At 40.6% G+C, this 16,480-nt stretch overlaps 1 protein-coding gene and 1 non-coding gene across 3 annotated transcripts in view; one reads left to right on the top strand and one right to left on the bottom strand.

The window, feature by feature from the left end:
- TGFBR3 (transforming growth factor beta receptor 3) overlaps positions 1-16,480 on the bottom strand; it is a 192,337-nt gene that overhangs the window by 134,063 nt on the left and 41,794 nt on the right. The window lies entirely within an intron of this gene.
- Positions 1,765-1,837, top strand: TRNAG-ACC. Its single transcript has one exon. It is a non-coding gene; the product is annotated as a tRNA-Gly (tRNA).

Below are 16,480 nucleotides of genomic sequence, written 5' to 3'. Positions count from 1 at the left end.
TTTCTTTGCTCCTAGAGATAACTCATAATTTATCCTCAATTTCAACCTTTTTTACTGTAAAAAGTATAGGAAGTTCCGTGGAAACAATGAATGGAAGTGACCTTTTCATCAAATAAGAACAGGAAACTTTTAGTAGTTTATGGTAAAACCACATATTTGAGCCAAAGTGAAAAATTAAACTAAGCTCTTTTAGCATAACATTTTATCCTCTCCCATCCAAAACATACACAAACATACAAAACTGACACCCATGACACCAATCTCAACACCAAAATTAGTATTTATAGACTTCAAAAACATATTTCCCCCAAATTACTTAATGAGCCTCTTCAAACAGGCCGACACCAACTTCTTCTATTATTGGGTGGCCAAAATGAGTCATAATAAAACTTTGGAATATTAAAGACAATAAGTGAGGAAATTCCAGAAAATATAAAAACTATTTCAGGGAGCCAAACCAGAACTATATTTATTTTTCTATCCTAATGCATAGGAATGAATAAACCAGCAAATAAAACAAACACAAAAGTAAATCTATATCTGGCTGCAGTTCTATAACATAACATCTTCCAAATTTACACCCTCCTCCATACTAGAGAAATGATTTGCTTAACCAAAATTAACTCCCGGCACCACCCCACAAACTCTAAAAATCTCTGACATACTGAGACAATTTTTAAAAACAGGTATTTTTTCTTTTTTTTCAGTCTTTTTAAAATTGAAGTATACTTGAGTTAGTGTTGTGTTAGTTTCAGGTGTACGACAAAGTGATTCAGTTATATAAATATTCACTCTTTTTCAGATTCTTTTCATATATAGGTTATTACAAAATACTGAGTTTAGTTCCCTGTGCTATACAATAGGTCCTTGTTGTTTATGTATTTAATATACAGTCGTATGTACATTGTTACTCTCAAACTCCTAAAAACAGGTATTTTTGAATCCATGACATCTAACATGGCAACTGACACATAATAGAGGCTCCATGTATGTTACAGAAAGAAAAGGCTCACATTTAATTCTCCTTCACTTTAGTCTTAGTCCAACCCTCTCTGGTCTATGGCTCTAAGTCAGTTAATAACCTATCACTTCCTTGAGCTTCAGGTGTTCTCAGCTTTAAAGTAAGGATAATATTGTCCTAGCTAATCTCCAGAACTGTTAGCAAAACAAATGAAAGGGTGCTTTTTTTCCTAACTAAATCAGGAAGCTCTATACAAAAACAAAGAGATGACTAACAAATGCAAGAAAAATCAATAGAATTGAATCTCCTTTCTCCTTACCATCTTATCTTTTCCTTTCAAAAAAGAAGCTCACAACGTACAATATGGACGTAGAAACATAGAAAACAGAAGACTGGACTTGGATTTAGAGGACTTGGGTTCTACTCTAAGATCTGTGACTAACAAGCTCCTTGACCTGGGCCATCTTACTCAGTTTCCTTCCTTGTAAACTGGGGCTAATACTGCCTATCTTGCCAAAATGAACAAACATAATGGTTAGCAAAGAATTCCATAAGCTTATAATTCCTTAAGAATTCTATAAAATGAGATATCTATATAAAAAATAATGACTTAGATTTGCCTAACAAAGAGTTTGGACTTTAATAGCTCTGTTATAAAACCAACTCACAAGCAAAAAAGCTGACTGTGATCAGACTTCGAAACAGCTGACGCCAGAAGGCTAAGCAAAGACAGACGAGTGCAGAAGCCTTCACAGTGGAAACTCGTGTATTTATTACATCAAGAAATGGTGGGGCGGGGACCTTTCCTGGTGGTCCAGTGGCTAAGACTCTGTGCTACCAATGCAGGGGGCCCAGGTTCGATCCCTGGTCAGGGAAACTAGATCCCACATGCTGCAACTAAGAGTTCAATTGCCACAACTAAAAGATCCTGCGTGCCATAACTAACACCTGACAGAGCCAAACAAACAAATATTAAAAAAAGAAAGAAGAAAGAAACGAGGGCTTTAGAAATTGGAACTTAGAGCAAAGAACTGGCTTTGAACCCCTCCGAGTCCACTTAAACTTGCAAACTGAGATATCAGGTCAGATTGTCTCCATTCTTAGTTAAGACAGAAGCAGGCAAACCCTAATTCTACATGTGGATGCCCAGTGTTTCAGAATAAACAGCAGCTCATGCAGAAAGCAACAGAAAGACAGTAAGAGGAGAAAATAGATCAACAAACTACAACAGATTGGTCTCTTGGTAATTGAAAAGAAAAAAAAAAACCTATCTCAAAGTTCGACTCAAGGCTGAATTCCTAATGAAGAACTACAGGAAGCTAAAGCCTCCAGGCATATAATAATTTAAATCCGAGGCTGGTCTTCGAGAACACATTTGACAAAGATTATCAAAAGATCAATTTTTCTTCTCATTTTTCTCATTTATTTTTCATACTTAACCCTTTGAGCTTCACTTACCACTCCTGCTTTCTCAACTGCAAAAAGCAAATAGATATTATTTGAACTTATAGACTGTGTCTAACATATTCTTTTATATCTTTTAAAAAAATATTTTGCTTATGTCATTGAGTGAACAGCAAACATCCATACGGTCAACAACATGGGCTGGTGCACAGCAGTGATGTTGCAATTACTTCTGACAGTGATGAGATAATGCTGGATACTTTCTGAACTCCCAAATGTTTACTTAAATTGAACACACCACCTATTTCAGTTGTGGGGTCTCTTCATCTTTAGGGGATTGTATTTTGGAAACCACTAGAGATGGTTCCCATCTATGGGCCACAACTGAACTTTAGACTCAAGCTATAAGCGTTAACATTCAAGTATAACTTTACCTAGCATGCGCACATCAAAAGCAAACTGAAGCGTTAAGAAACTTAGTTACATACATTCTTTCCTATCTCTTTAAATAAGCAGAATAAAAAGCACTTATTTTACTTTTTTCCCCTAAATTAATACAGGATTTCAACTAGATTAGGATATGATTATTTTCAATCATTGTTTAGTTGCTAAGTCATGTCCAATTCTTCTACGACGCCATGGACTGTAACCCACCAGGCTCCTTTGTCCATGGGATTTCCCAGGCAAGAATACTGGAGTGGGTTGTCATTTTCTCCTCCGGAGGATCTTCCCGACCCAGGGATCGAACCCAGGTCTCCTGCATTGCAGGCGGATTCTCTACCACCAAGCACCAGTAATTACACCCATATAATGGGTATTCCTATTAAAGAAAATATCTTCGTGTTCCCACATACGAAGCCATCTAATCCCTGATTATCTTATCATTTATGTCTTTGCAATTACACATCTGACAAAATCAAATTGGCCCTAAATAGTGAGAATCACTGACCTCACTAAGTACTCAAAAACCCAGTATATGAAATAACTCTAGTTATGTATTTTCTGTGAGAATAATAAGAGGGGCGGTAGGAGAGGAAATTGGATGAAGACAAAAGGTACAAACTTCTAGTTACAAGATAAATAAGAACTAGGATGTCATCTATAATATGATTAATATAGTTTACACTGTTGTATATGTGAAAGTTGAGAGTAAATTTCATCACAAAAAATTTTTTTTCTTTTTCTTTTATTTTGTATCTTTATAAAATGATGGATGTTCACTAACATTGTGGTAATCGCTTCCTAATATATTTAAGTCAAATCATTATGCCGTTCACCTTAAACACACACAGCATTGTATGTCAACTTATATCTCAATAAAACTGGAAGAGGAAAAAAAAGTGCCATCTATTAAAGTGAAAAAATAAAAAGAACAATAATTTTTAACTCTGTCTTATATTTTGGACTCTGGCCTAATCAAAAAAAGGTACCATGAGGCCTAACCCCAGCTAATATTAGTATGCTAACACAAGTCCTAACCCTCTGACAATATTTTTACACACAAAGCATCATAAAGAACATATTGTACAAAAAGCATGGAACTTGTGCTCTTTCCAAGGTCTGTATTTGACAGTCAGAAGAGGATTGCAGATTTTAACACAGTGTAATAAATGAGATGCAATCCCCTCTTCATGACAAGGTCATTCGCAAAAGAACAGTCGGACCTTGGCAGAGTTCTCAGAGGTTTAGACAAATAGGAACTGCAAGAAGTTTTTTGCTTGTTTGTTTTCAAATACCACCTGTTTTAAATCACCCCCTTGATTTTTAAGCCGGAAAGGACACAAATGTCTGAGTTACTATAGTCACCTTCCTCCCATTGCTTTTAACAACCTATAAAGCAATCCCTGAGGACACCAAACTTACACTGCCCTGGCCTTGCCAGGACAAATGCTGGCCCATATATTCCATCAAGGCTATGAGTATTCTGAAGGTCAAACAAAATATGGGATTATGTCCAACCAGAAAGGAAGTCTGTGCTTTCTGGAAGCACCAGCTCAGCCTTGACTTGGTGTGCTATGAGGCAAGTAAACCAAGAGCTGGAAACAGCCTTCAGTTTTAATCAGTATTTTCTGAAGGATGCTACTGATAACAGGGAAAAAAATCTGAATGTACTTGATGTTTACATCTTCCTCTACCCCAGCTTCTATCCTTTTACAGATGCATATATGAATGTTCGAAATAATACTTTACTAACAAATCTTTCAACTTAAATTACTATCATTAAACTATTAATAAATTTGGATATCTGTACCATTCATGAAAAAGACTTGAAACATCACTTAGGCTTTTTCCCCTATTTACCAAGTAAGTTTCTACAAGTCCATCCTACAGTAAAGAGTGATAAAAGTGCTCAAATGAAAAAATAAGAACGGGGTGGGGAGGAGAAAGCCTTTTGATGTCTACTTTTTATAAAGGACAAATCCTATTTGTTTTCAAGCACTAACTGCCTAAGACCAGTGGCAATTGGCATACCTGGCCACAAACATAATCCTATCTTTCTTTCTTTTTTTTTCTTTTTAATCCCATCTTTCTTTGGCACACTGAAACAGAAAGAAATTTCAGGGGCTTCCCTGGTGGTCCAGTGGCTAAGACTCCCTGTTGCAGTGCAGGGGACACTGGATCAATTCCTGGTCTGGGAAGATCCCACATGCCTCATAGTAACCCAGCCTGTGCGCGACAGCCATTGAGCCAGTGCTCTAGAGTCCACGCGCTGCAACTACTGAGCCCATGAGCTACAGCTACTGAAGCCCAGGTGCCTAGAGCCCATGCTCCACAACAAGAGCAGCCACCACAATGAGAAGCCTGTGTATTGCAAGAAAGAGTACCCATCACTCACTGCAACTAGACAAAGCCTGTGTGCAACAACAAAGACCCACCACAGCCAGAAAAGAAAATAAATAAATAAATCCTTCTTTAAAAAAATTTTTTTTTCAACTGTCTTTTCTTTCAGAGGAGGAAACTGAGACCCAGAGAAATTAAAAGACAGTTTCACTTGGCAGTCAGCTTCTATCAAAACAGAGCCCCACATTCTCCTAGGTTCTGGTCATCCAAAAGGCCAAGTGCTTCCCCAGCTCTGGCACCTAATCTTTACTCCCCACTGTCTAGAAGCCATCTGGCCTTTCAAGACCACCTCAGTGGCTTTCACAGCCTCTAAGAAGCCTCTTTCACTAGACATTTCCTCTGGATTCCTACAGCAAGCTGCTTCTTCCCAGATGGACACACACCATCGCAGCAAGCTGCAACACTAAGCATTTCTTCATGATTGCCCGAGCATCTAAGTATATTAAAGTCAGAAAATTGATCTAACTGATCTAATCCTCACAGCACATAGTCACAGCCTCAAATATAATCAGCATACAAGAAATACTTGTTAAGTGGAACTACTTGATTAATGAATAAAAGTGACATTTCCAAGATTCCACAGCAAGTGGGCAGAGAAGCAAAAATAAAACTAGTGCTTCATGATGACCAAATACAGCTTGTACCACCCGGCCATGAAAATCCATGACTGCGTTTGTATTTACATGTGTGGTGAGGTGTGTACCATGTCGTGCAACCCAGCAAAGAACAGTGAGATTTTTCACCATTGATTCAGTTTTGATTTTTTTTTAAAATAAATGTCCTCACAGTCTGAGCTGCTATCTGATATTTTCACTTTTCACAATTAAGATTATTTTTAAGCCAGATCATTTCCTCTTTTTCCCCCTTTTTTTAAGGAAAGTTTAGGACAGCGGGAAAACTGCTGAGCTGAGACAGAAAGTAAAGCTGACTCTGCACATGCTTCATTGTTTTCTATTTTCATTCCAGCACAGTTGTGGCTGGAAACCAGTGTTTCGGATTCCTGGTGGACCTGAGTCCCTGGTATTTCAAAACATTATATTTTCACACTACTCAGAGAGGTGTGAGACTATGTTTCCTCATATATATCATGTATCTTTAGGGAAGTAAACCAAAATATGTGTTTGAGGAAAGGAGGGGGGAAAGTGGACCAAGGGATTATTCAGAGATGTAATTCCACATCCACTAGCGGAGACCTCTCGTGGCTGTGTTTTGGAGGTGGGAGGCTGAATGTAAACACTGACTACATTTGTGCTTTTGACTTTTATACACATACTGCATCACCACCTACTTGACTATGTGTCTGTTAAATGTGCTGACACATTCATTCTAAGAATGTCATTTACTCTATTATGGGTTTGTGTTCTGTTATACTGTGCTTCGTTTTCAGACTTCTAAGCTTTCTTCCTCAAATAACTTTGAGGATTTATTTTCGATTTTTTTTCATTGCCAATAGGCTTGATGGACATAAGTCACTTTGCCAGAGAACAGAACTGATTCCCCTAACCCAAACTGCTCAAATTCTACGTCTGTACTTCAGGGGACCTGCAAACGCAGGGTCTAGGAAGAGCTTGAAACAACCCTTCAACACTGACCATCACCTCACTCTAGTCCCTATAAAAGGGGCCACTTTCAAAGAGCCAGGCCATCCCACAGGCAAACCCTTTGATCTATATAGAAATTAAAACTCAAAGGAAGTTGAGACAATTCATCCACTGAGGGCCGTTCTCCAGTTGGGAGAGGGCCTCCAGGAGTCGGCTGCATCTAAGCACACAGCCTTTCCTGGTGGTGATTGATTTTTCTCAGCATGATAGTAAATCCACAGTTCACAATAGCAGGACATTGCTGTCAGAGCACCAAGGCCTCTTAGGAGTCCTCCCTGAAGTCATGAATCTCACTTCCAAGCCTGATGACAGGGGCAGAGGTTTCCCCACCAACTCCAACCCTTAATCTAGAGATGTTTGCTCTTCCTTGCTCTCTTCATGCTATAATACATTATTTCAGAGACATTTTACCTTCTGTAATTTTTCTCCTTTAAGTCTCTTAGGAGGTAATAGACCAGCTTCAGAACAATTGGGAAACAGACACTGAATTGGTAATCAGAAGATGAGGGTGCAAATTTGAACTGGTTTCTTAAAGCCATGTCACTTTTTTGCAAGTCACAATCTTTCCAAGTTTTAGTTTCGGAAAATAGTAAATAGTAGCACATTTTTCAAGGGATTAATAAAAGATTTTAGTGAGATAATACATAAGAACGTACCAAGCACTGTGGAGAAGGAAATGGCAACCCACTCCAGTGTTCTTGCCTGGAGAATCCCAGGGACGGAGGAGCCTGCAGGGCTGCCGTCTATGGGGTTGCACAGAGTCGGACACGACTGAAGTGACTTACAGCAGCAAGCACTTGTTAAAAAGTTTACTAAATTTTGCCTATAAAATGATGATAATGCTCAATTAATACTTTCAAAGAGTTGATCATTCAATTTCAAAAAGGCCAATAGGAACATTTTGAGCTTGTTACAACCTTCTCAGATAGGACTGTGGAGCAACTGAAGTGCCCAACATCCCTGTAAAGGCATTTGGTATAATTGTAAATACACCAGAGACATACTAGAAATAATGTAAACATTCATGAGGGTACATCTGTACCAAGAAATACATATGCTGCAGTTAAAATAGTCTATTAGTACTGATAAAATATCTTAATATCACATTGTGAAATTTCTATAAAAACTGAAAAAAAAAATGTAAAGAATGAGAAAATTTATTAACTCCCTAGAGATTTCCCTGGAGGTCCAGCAGCTAATACTCTGTGAAGCCCGGGTTCCATTCCTGGTCAGGGAACGAAATTCCACATGCACAACTAAAGATCCTGCATGCCACAACGAAGATCGAACATCCCGCACACCTCAACTAAGACCTGGCACAGCCAAATAAATAAATACATAATATTTTTAATTAATTAATTTAATTAAAAAGAACACAGATTTGGAGCCAGACTGCTAGCTCTATGACTTACTGGCTGTGTAAGAACCGTGCAGTATCGTTATTAGTATTAGCATTATTTGAAAGTGTTAGTTGCTCAGTTGTGTCTCTTTGCGACTCCATGGACTATAGCCCTCCAGGCTCCTCTGTCCTTGGGATTCTCCAGGCAAGAATACTCGAGTGGGTAGTCATTCCCCTCGCCAGGGGATCTTTCCAACCCAGGGATTGAACCTGGGTCTCCTGCACTGCAGGCAGATTCTTTACCATCTGAGCCACCGGGCAGGCCCTATTAGCATTAGCATTAGCATCCCCATTCCAGGCACAAGGAAGAGCACCAAAAAACACCTACAGGTAAGAAACAGTGCAATAGTGTGGAGACTGTAAAACAATTTAATGTCTTTGGAATATGAATTAAGAGAAAAATACATGAAAGAGATGAGACCAGAAAGGAGGTGGAACAGGGCCAAAGGTTACTCAGTCTTCTTACCTAATAGAGAGTTTCTGAAAATGCAAATTGTTTATTTTTTTTCAATTGATGACCAAATACTGAGATACCACTTGACATCCACTTGGATGGTTATAATGAAAAACCAAATAATAGCAAGGGTTGGCCAGGATGTGGAGAAACTGGAACCCTCAAATATTGCTGTGAGGAATGAAAAATAGCACATTTTGGAAAACAGTTTGGCAGTTCCTCAAAAGGTTCAACATCGAGTTACCATATGATTCAGCTATTCCTAAGTATATACATACCCAAGGGAAATAAAAATATGTTCACACAAAAACTTGTACACAAATGTGCACAGCAGCATTATTCATAATAGCCAGAAACTAGACACAACACAAATGTTCATCATTTGATGATGGATTAATGAAATGTTGTATATACATATAACAGAATACGATTTGGCCATAAAAAAGGGATGAAATACTGATACATGATAAATCTTGAAAACATGCTAAATAAAAGAAGCCCAACACAAGAAGTTACATACTGCTTAGTTCCACTTATGTGGGACGTCCAAAATAGAAACAGAAGGCAGATTAGTGGTTGCCAGGTCTGGGAGAAGGTGAGAGTAGGGAGTGATAGTTAATGAGTATAGAGTTACTTCTGGGGGTAATGAAAATGTTTTAAAATTGATTGTGCTGGTGGTTGGACAATTCTGTGAATATACTAAAAACCATTGAATTATACACTTTAAACAAGTGAATTGTATGGTATGTGAATTACATCTTAATAAAGCTGTTATAAAATAAAGAACAGTAAGATGTCAGTGGACCACTTATCTCAAGGAAGGTTTAATAAAAGTTAAATACAATATTCATTGGACAAACATGCTGAAGCTTCAATACTTTGGCCATCTGATGTGAAGAGACAACTCACTGGAAAAGCCCCTGATGCTGGGAAAGATTGAGCAAAAGGAGAAGGGAGCAGCAGAGGATGAGATGGTTAGTTAGTATCACCAACTCAATGGACATGAATTTGAGCAAATTCTGGGAGACAGGGAAGGACAAAGAAGCATGGCGTGATGGAGTCCATGGGGTCGCAGAGACTTAGCAACTGAATGACAACAAATACAAAGGAATCTGAAGCATCCCTTTTCATTCAGGATGTTCAAACCCTGCACTAAGTCCCTGCAATGTGCCAGGTATGGTGACCACAATTATTAAGATGGATTTAGTCTTAAGAAGCTATACTCTAAGAGAGGGAAGATAGGCAGGTCCACATTATAGCACCACATTAGAGGGCCCCATAGAAGCATGTCTAGGGAACTGAGGGAACACAGATTAGGGCCAGGATCTTCTCTCCATTACTTTGTCCTTGACCTCTTATTTCTCTGTCAGGGTCCTACTGAATTCACATTTCCTCTATTGCAAGGTACCACCATATTTATTTTGATAGGAGGCCACTGTGGCCAGCAGTGTGACTGACTCTCCAGTTTATCGGTCTAAGCCAATCACAGCAACTCCATGACTCTTTGCCAGTGACTGGTTCACAGACGGGTGGAGCTAAGTCAATTCAGCCACAGAATGCAAAAAGAGGCACGCTGGGAGTTTAGGGGAAAAGGCTCTCACATTATTAAGAAAGCTGAAGGCAGCATCACTCTTCCTTGAACTATAAACAAGCCCACAGCCCTAAATACCTGCTGCCAGCGATCCCTACAACCACCAGCAGATCCATCTTGAGTTACAATAACCCTTTGGCCAGGATAATGGAGACAAAACAATGAAATTAGTCAAGTTTCCATTTTCTCCTGTCCACTTTAAGATGCTCCTGAAAACACGACCTGATGCTTTTTCTTCCCTTACTGGTCAGGAAGCACCTACAGAGCAGAGACTAGAGGTGACATCTCTTGTTTCATTTCCTCCTGCAGAATCTAGCATGTAGTCAAACACTGCAAGTCACATCTTCTGAGAGAACAGAAACGATGAACAGAATTGTTATTCTGTTCTTGTTACACTCAACCCTAGACATTTTAAAAGGCAGAATTTAATACAAAAAAATTTAACCTAAATAAAAGCCTTCCCTATTAAAATAGATGAACACAATTCCCTTTATTGATTCAAGCAAGGACCACATTTCACAAAGGGAAGGTTCCTGTCCCGTCCCCTCGACCACCTCCTGTGTGTCAATGTGGGAAAGTCTTGGGCTTCTGGAGGAGGTAAGCTGCTTGGAATAGGGACCCTGTAGATGTGCTATAAAGTGGCGGACTAATGGCTGGCATTTGATGTGAAGCATCATAGCAACAATCACAACAACAGAACCCGTGGGGCACGTATGGACTGGCGATTACAACATGGAACAGCACTAGTTTCTATTCTCAGCATGTGTTACTGACTTACTGACAAGATGGTTAAACATAAAAAACGTCCATTATCAGTGGTAACTGGGACAGAGTTCCCGGGCTAGAAGGAATAAGAAAGAAAACTCCAGCAGTAATCCCCAAACCTCCTATGTCTCAATAGTTTCAATCTCCTTCTCCAAACTCTTCTAAAACTGTCATGACCAAAGTAAACTAATTTACATTGACTTCCGCTTCCTCTCCCTGGTGGGAAGGCACCAAAGGACGGCAGGAAGAGACACACAAGATCCCAATTATCCTCCTCTCCTTAAGGCTTCTTTGTTTGCTTGCTGCATGAGGTCATTCATTAACTAAGAACAAGTTACTGGTTGTGATAACACAGCCCCTGGCACACAGTAGGTACTTGGTAAATGTTTACTGAATAACTGCAGGATACCAGGAGAAAACATCTGAGTGTGGGACAGAAAGAAACAAAGCTTTGACTCTTCCAGGTTCACTTTTTTAGCCAACCTGTTAACAACAATAATAGTACATGTCATCAAGAAGCTGAAAAGAGCTGGTTCTGTAGCTAAGGCTGCTGTTACTCACTGCTTGCTGAATGAATACATCTATTCACTTTCTCTGACCCCCACCCAGAATACAAGTGGGCTATGACCAGTGCAGGCATTGACTCCCAGCTACCTTGCTATTAACCTCACTGGTTAACTGTGAATAGACAGTGGAGAAACCTGTTCAACTTCAGACTGTCCAGAACATCATTTTGGTTAATGATGACTTCGTCTGGTCCAGGGTGCTGGCTTTTCAGCTCAGCCTGAGGTCTGCTGGTGCTGACAGCACATGTGCAGGACAGCCTCTAACAATCCCCTTTGTTATCCTTTCCTCAAGGAACCTGAATGTCATGATAATTACAGAACAAACCTAGAAAAGTTTCCTTCTTCCCCTGATTACAATTACTCAGAATGAAACACAGGATTCACCTGTACCAGTCTTCATGACTGTGATGATCTCTCAAACATAACCAATCAACCTATTTTAGCTTCATTGACCAGCCAGAGGAGAAAAGAGTTTGCCAACTGCAAACTCACAATTCACATATGTATCTCAGCCAAGACAGCTCAGAAACATCAAATCCACAGCTCAGTGGACAAATGTTCAGTGCTGACATGAATGAAAACCAACTGGATACTTGTAGTTATACGTTAACTTAAATACTCAGTTAAAGGAAAACGACCACTGATTTGGTTTGGTTTATCAACAGCAGAGTTCACGAGGGATTATCTTTGGCAAACAGCAGCAGCCTCCCAGTAACTGCACAGGCCTGAGAACTCAAGGACTTCACTCCCTTCCCAGGAGGCAAGGGTCTCTCTGGATGGGTCATCTTCACCAGGGACAGAACTGTTCAAACCCCATGACATGCAGCTGAAGTTAGGGGTAAAGGGCTTCTGGGGCAGAGGCAGACCTGAATTCTAGGATGGAGCTCTGGTTCAAGTCCATGTTCTTCTCACTGCCATCAAAATCTGTAGCACCCCCTCCCAGATCCCTCTCCCTCTTTATCCCCAACTCTTTGTCATCAAGAAGAGCAGGTGGGGATCTCAAGGCCTCCTCGATGCAGCAAATGGGTGTTTCAAAATTTAGAGCTAAAGCTGACTTACATGGATGTGGAGGAGTCCCTGTTTCTCTGACCATGTTTCTAAGCATCTCTGCTCTGTTGGAGAACCATCGATGCCAGCCCTCTCAAACTTCCCCACTCTTTTTCCTCCACTAGGACACCTCAGCTACAGCCCATGCACATCCTCACCATGACAAAGTCCAGTATAGGGGAGGGGGCTTTGGAACAGCATCAGAAGACCCACGCACTGGCTCTGGATCTGCCTAACTAACCACGTGAACTATAACCTTGGTTTAATACCTTTAAAATAAGGGAGTGTGGTTTGACGATTTCTACAGGTCCTCCCAGCTCCATATCTATGCTTCAGTGAAGTACCCCAGTGAGCATCTAAGTGAGGCCAAAGGACACATATGCTGGACGGGTCCAGCCATGGAATCATAAAATCTAAGAATGCTAGCACCAGGCAGAACATAACAGTCCCCTCAAAGGAAGCTCCAGTTTCAAAATGTTCTCAAAGACGTCCACGGTGAACTCTCCATTTCCCATGGAGAGTTATAACTACAAAGGGTGCTTTGGACTCTGTGAAAGCAAGGACTCAAAGAGAACAGACTTCAACCTCAGTTGTTCCAGATAAAGGTCCATTCCAAAGGTGCAGACCCCAAAAATAGCTTTACAGTTTACATAAAGGCAGGACCTAAAATAAGTTTTTCGAAAAGTCAGATCCTTAGTTCTAAACACTGATTCCTTCTAAATCCACAGCTAGAGGCCAGGCCAGTGCAATGCAAGGATAAGTTCAGAAAACTGCCCAGACCAGTTCCAGGGTCTTAGCCTTAGTCTTCCTCTAGCATAACCAAGATAAGCTCACTCTGGCTGGTTCTGCTTGGTAAGGGAGGATAATTAGGCAATCAAGACATGGAGTATGTCCCCCGAGGGCAGAACACTTCCCTGGCTACTTTTGTTTGGTTTATCTTTGTTTTGGTTTAGCCCTGGCAATCTGGCAGGCGATGTATTTCCAGGGGGAGCTCTGTCCATGGTGTGGATGCCCCAGGCTTGAGGCCTTCATTCATTTTCATAAACAGAGCCCAGTTGCCACAGTGACTGGTGCTAGGAGCAGCTGCTAAATAGCAGAGGTCACCCAGAGCTTTCTTTGGGTTCTCCAGTCTGGGGCTATCAGCTCCTAGGGCTCTGTGAACAGAGGGTCAACAGGAGCTGCAGTCACGCCAGCCAGGATTTCAGACAGGAGTCCAGGTCCTGGGAGCAAACTGCCAAGCAGGCTGCAAAATACAAATGTGATTTGGGGTGGGGTCCTGACAGATGTCAGCCTGGGGGGCACAAAAAGAATAAAGAAAATCAAGAATGGTGACTTCCTCCCGGCAGCTCCCACGGTCCCCAGAGCCAAGAAAGGAGGCAGGGCCAGAGCTCAGGGTAAAGGGAAGGATCTTGGAAAAGTACATGCGGACTTGAGAAGTGAGGCTTCTGAATCACACGTGCCAATCAGAGCTTTCACCCTTCCCGATGAGGGTGGGACACCGTTCCCCCCACCCCCACAGCAGGACACACATCCTACTTCCCACCTGGCACACACAGATCAAAGAACTTCTAGACTGGAGTCCCAGAGGTCTAATTTAGAAACCAATACTGCTGTGTTTCCACCTTCCCAAGGCAACCCTGTCCAAAGGCCACAAGATCTGCTTGACCAGTAACATAAGCAGAGCAAGAGTGAGGCACAACCTGTGTCCAGAAACACGTGTGTTCCTGCCCACCTCCCTGGAGGCTGTCCATTGGCTAAGATCAGTGACAGCTATTTTTTACTCTCCAAAGTAGAGCTCTGTCTTCAAGGTAGATATTTTCAGATTAAAAACAGCTATAGAAGAAGAGTCTTCTCTTGAAGCACAGCCTCCTTGGCCCATACAAATACAAGTCACCTTGGCCAGGGCCCAAGGAAGCTATAGAATAGAATTGGACATAAACCTCACTTAACATCTTTCAGATCCACTCCCATGTTAACAACATGAAAGTAATAAACATTCTTTGGTCCCTGTGCCAGTTCCAGAGGCAAGTGATCATTTAAAACTTAAACAAATGACAGCTTACCTTTCCCAGAAACACATGATTCTATCTTTATCAACCAGGAGCCAATTGACTGGTACAAGGAGAGGGAAATGGGATGAAAGTTCCCTAATTCATCAGCATAACTCAAAGAGAAACCTGAAAATTTGGATCAAACATGCTTTGCAAACAGAACCCAAATGTTTTACACATAGAATGTTTTTGTGTATTCCCACCCCTATAGTTTATTACAGGCCAGAGGAAACCTAAACAGTTAAGAAGCTTGTCCTTAGGCAAATAGTTCAATAATTTAGACTTCAAAGACTCCATATTAACCTCTGTTTACACAAAGTAATGTGTTTCCTTTGCCTGCTGAACATCAAAATATTTCACAATTAATTACCTCTATTTTTAAAAAATACATAAATCCTGTTAAACATAATGCTGATATATTTTAAGGGGAAAAAAAAGGCATGTTCAAAATTTGCTCGATTCTCTGCATAGACAAAGTGATAATTAAGATTCAAAATGCATGGAATTTGATTAACATAGACAATTATTTTTTAAACTTTTTCCTTCATAACTTTTGTCCTTTGGGACTTCCCTGGTGGCCCAGTTGTTAGGAACTCCACGCTTTCATTGCCGAGAGTCTGGGTTCAAGCCCTGGGCACTGAACTAAGATCCCAGAAGCCGTGTGGCACGGCCAAATAAAAATTTCTCCTTGAGTTGTCTATTTTTTTTCCATTTTGGCTATGAACACTGTGATTCTAATAGTCTTTTTTATCCCCTTACTTAGAAATTCACAAAGTTAAAATTCCAAGTAAAGATATAGCTTAGAAAATTCAGTCCCTTCATTTTCTAACTAGTCAGTACTTAAACTTCTTTTCCTCAGAGCACTCCTTGTTCCTAAGGAAGCACCCTAGGAATTAATTCCACACCCTGAAGAGAGACATGTGAATGGAACCACAGTGAGTGGCCCTAAGTGTGAAATAACTTTGTGAATACTAATCAATACTCCTTTCTATCTGTATAGATATTTTAAATTTCCAAAGCTCTTTTATCTATTTTCCACTGTATTACCTTCAAAATATCCACACTAGACAACAATGATATTACATTACAATATCCCACTCTCTCTTCTAAACACTTTACATGTGTTTATGTATTTATTCCTTACAACAACCTTGAGACGTAGTAGTATTACCTCCATTTTACAGATGAAAAATTTGAGGTAGAATCATGTTAAGTAACTCACTCAATGTCACAAAGTTATTGACTTCATAAGTTACAGACTTAGTCAAATAAGTAAACCAAGACCAGCATGAGGGCAGGGAACCTGGATTAGAACGCACGAAGTAGCCTTCTGGATCCAAAATCAAAGAGTGTTTCTTCCCAGAGAGGATGCAAACTCAAGATACACCAAGGAACATGCCAATGAGTTTTGACCTAAATATGTATCCTCAAACTATAGAGAATCCAGCTGCTCCCTGGTGGTTCAGCTGGTAAAGAATGCGCCTGCAATGCAGGAGACCCCAGTTTGATTCCTGGGCCCGGAAGATCCCCTGGAGAAGGGATAGGCTTCCCACTCCAATATTCTTGGGCTTCCCTAGTGGCTCAGCTGGTAAATGAGGGAGACCTGGGTTTGATCCCTCGGTTGGGAAAATCTCCTGGAAAAGGGAAAGGCTACCCACTCCAGTATTCTGGCCTGGAGAATTCCATGGACTGTGTAGTCCATGGGGTCACAAAGAGTCAGACACGACTGAGTGACTTCACTTTCACTTCTCTTTAATGTGGAGTGAAGTGAAAGTCACTCAGTTGTGTCCAACTCTTCGC

The sequence above is a fragment of the Cervus elaphus genome, chromosome 20, assembly GCF_910594005.1.
Source record: "Cervus elaphus chromosome 20, mCerEla1.1, whole genome shotgun sequence".
NCBI classification, from domain to species: domain Eukaryota; kingdom Metazoa; phylum Chordata; class Mammalia; order Artiodactyla; family Cervidae; genus Cervus; species Cervus elaphus.
The sequence above is the reverse complement of the archived record's forward strand: the minus strand, read 5'-3'. Positions and strand labels throughout refer to the sequence as shown.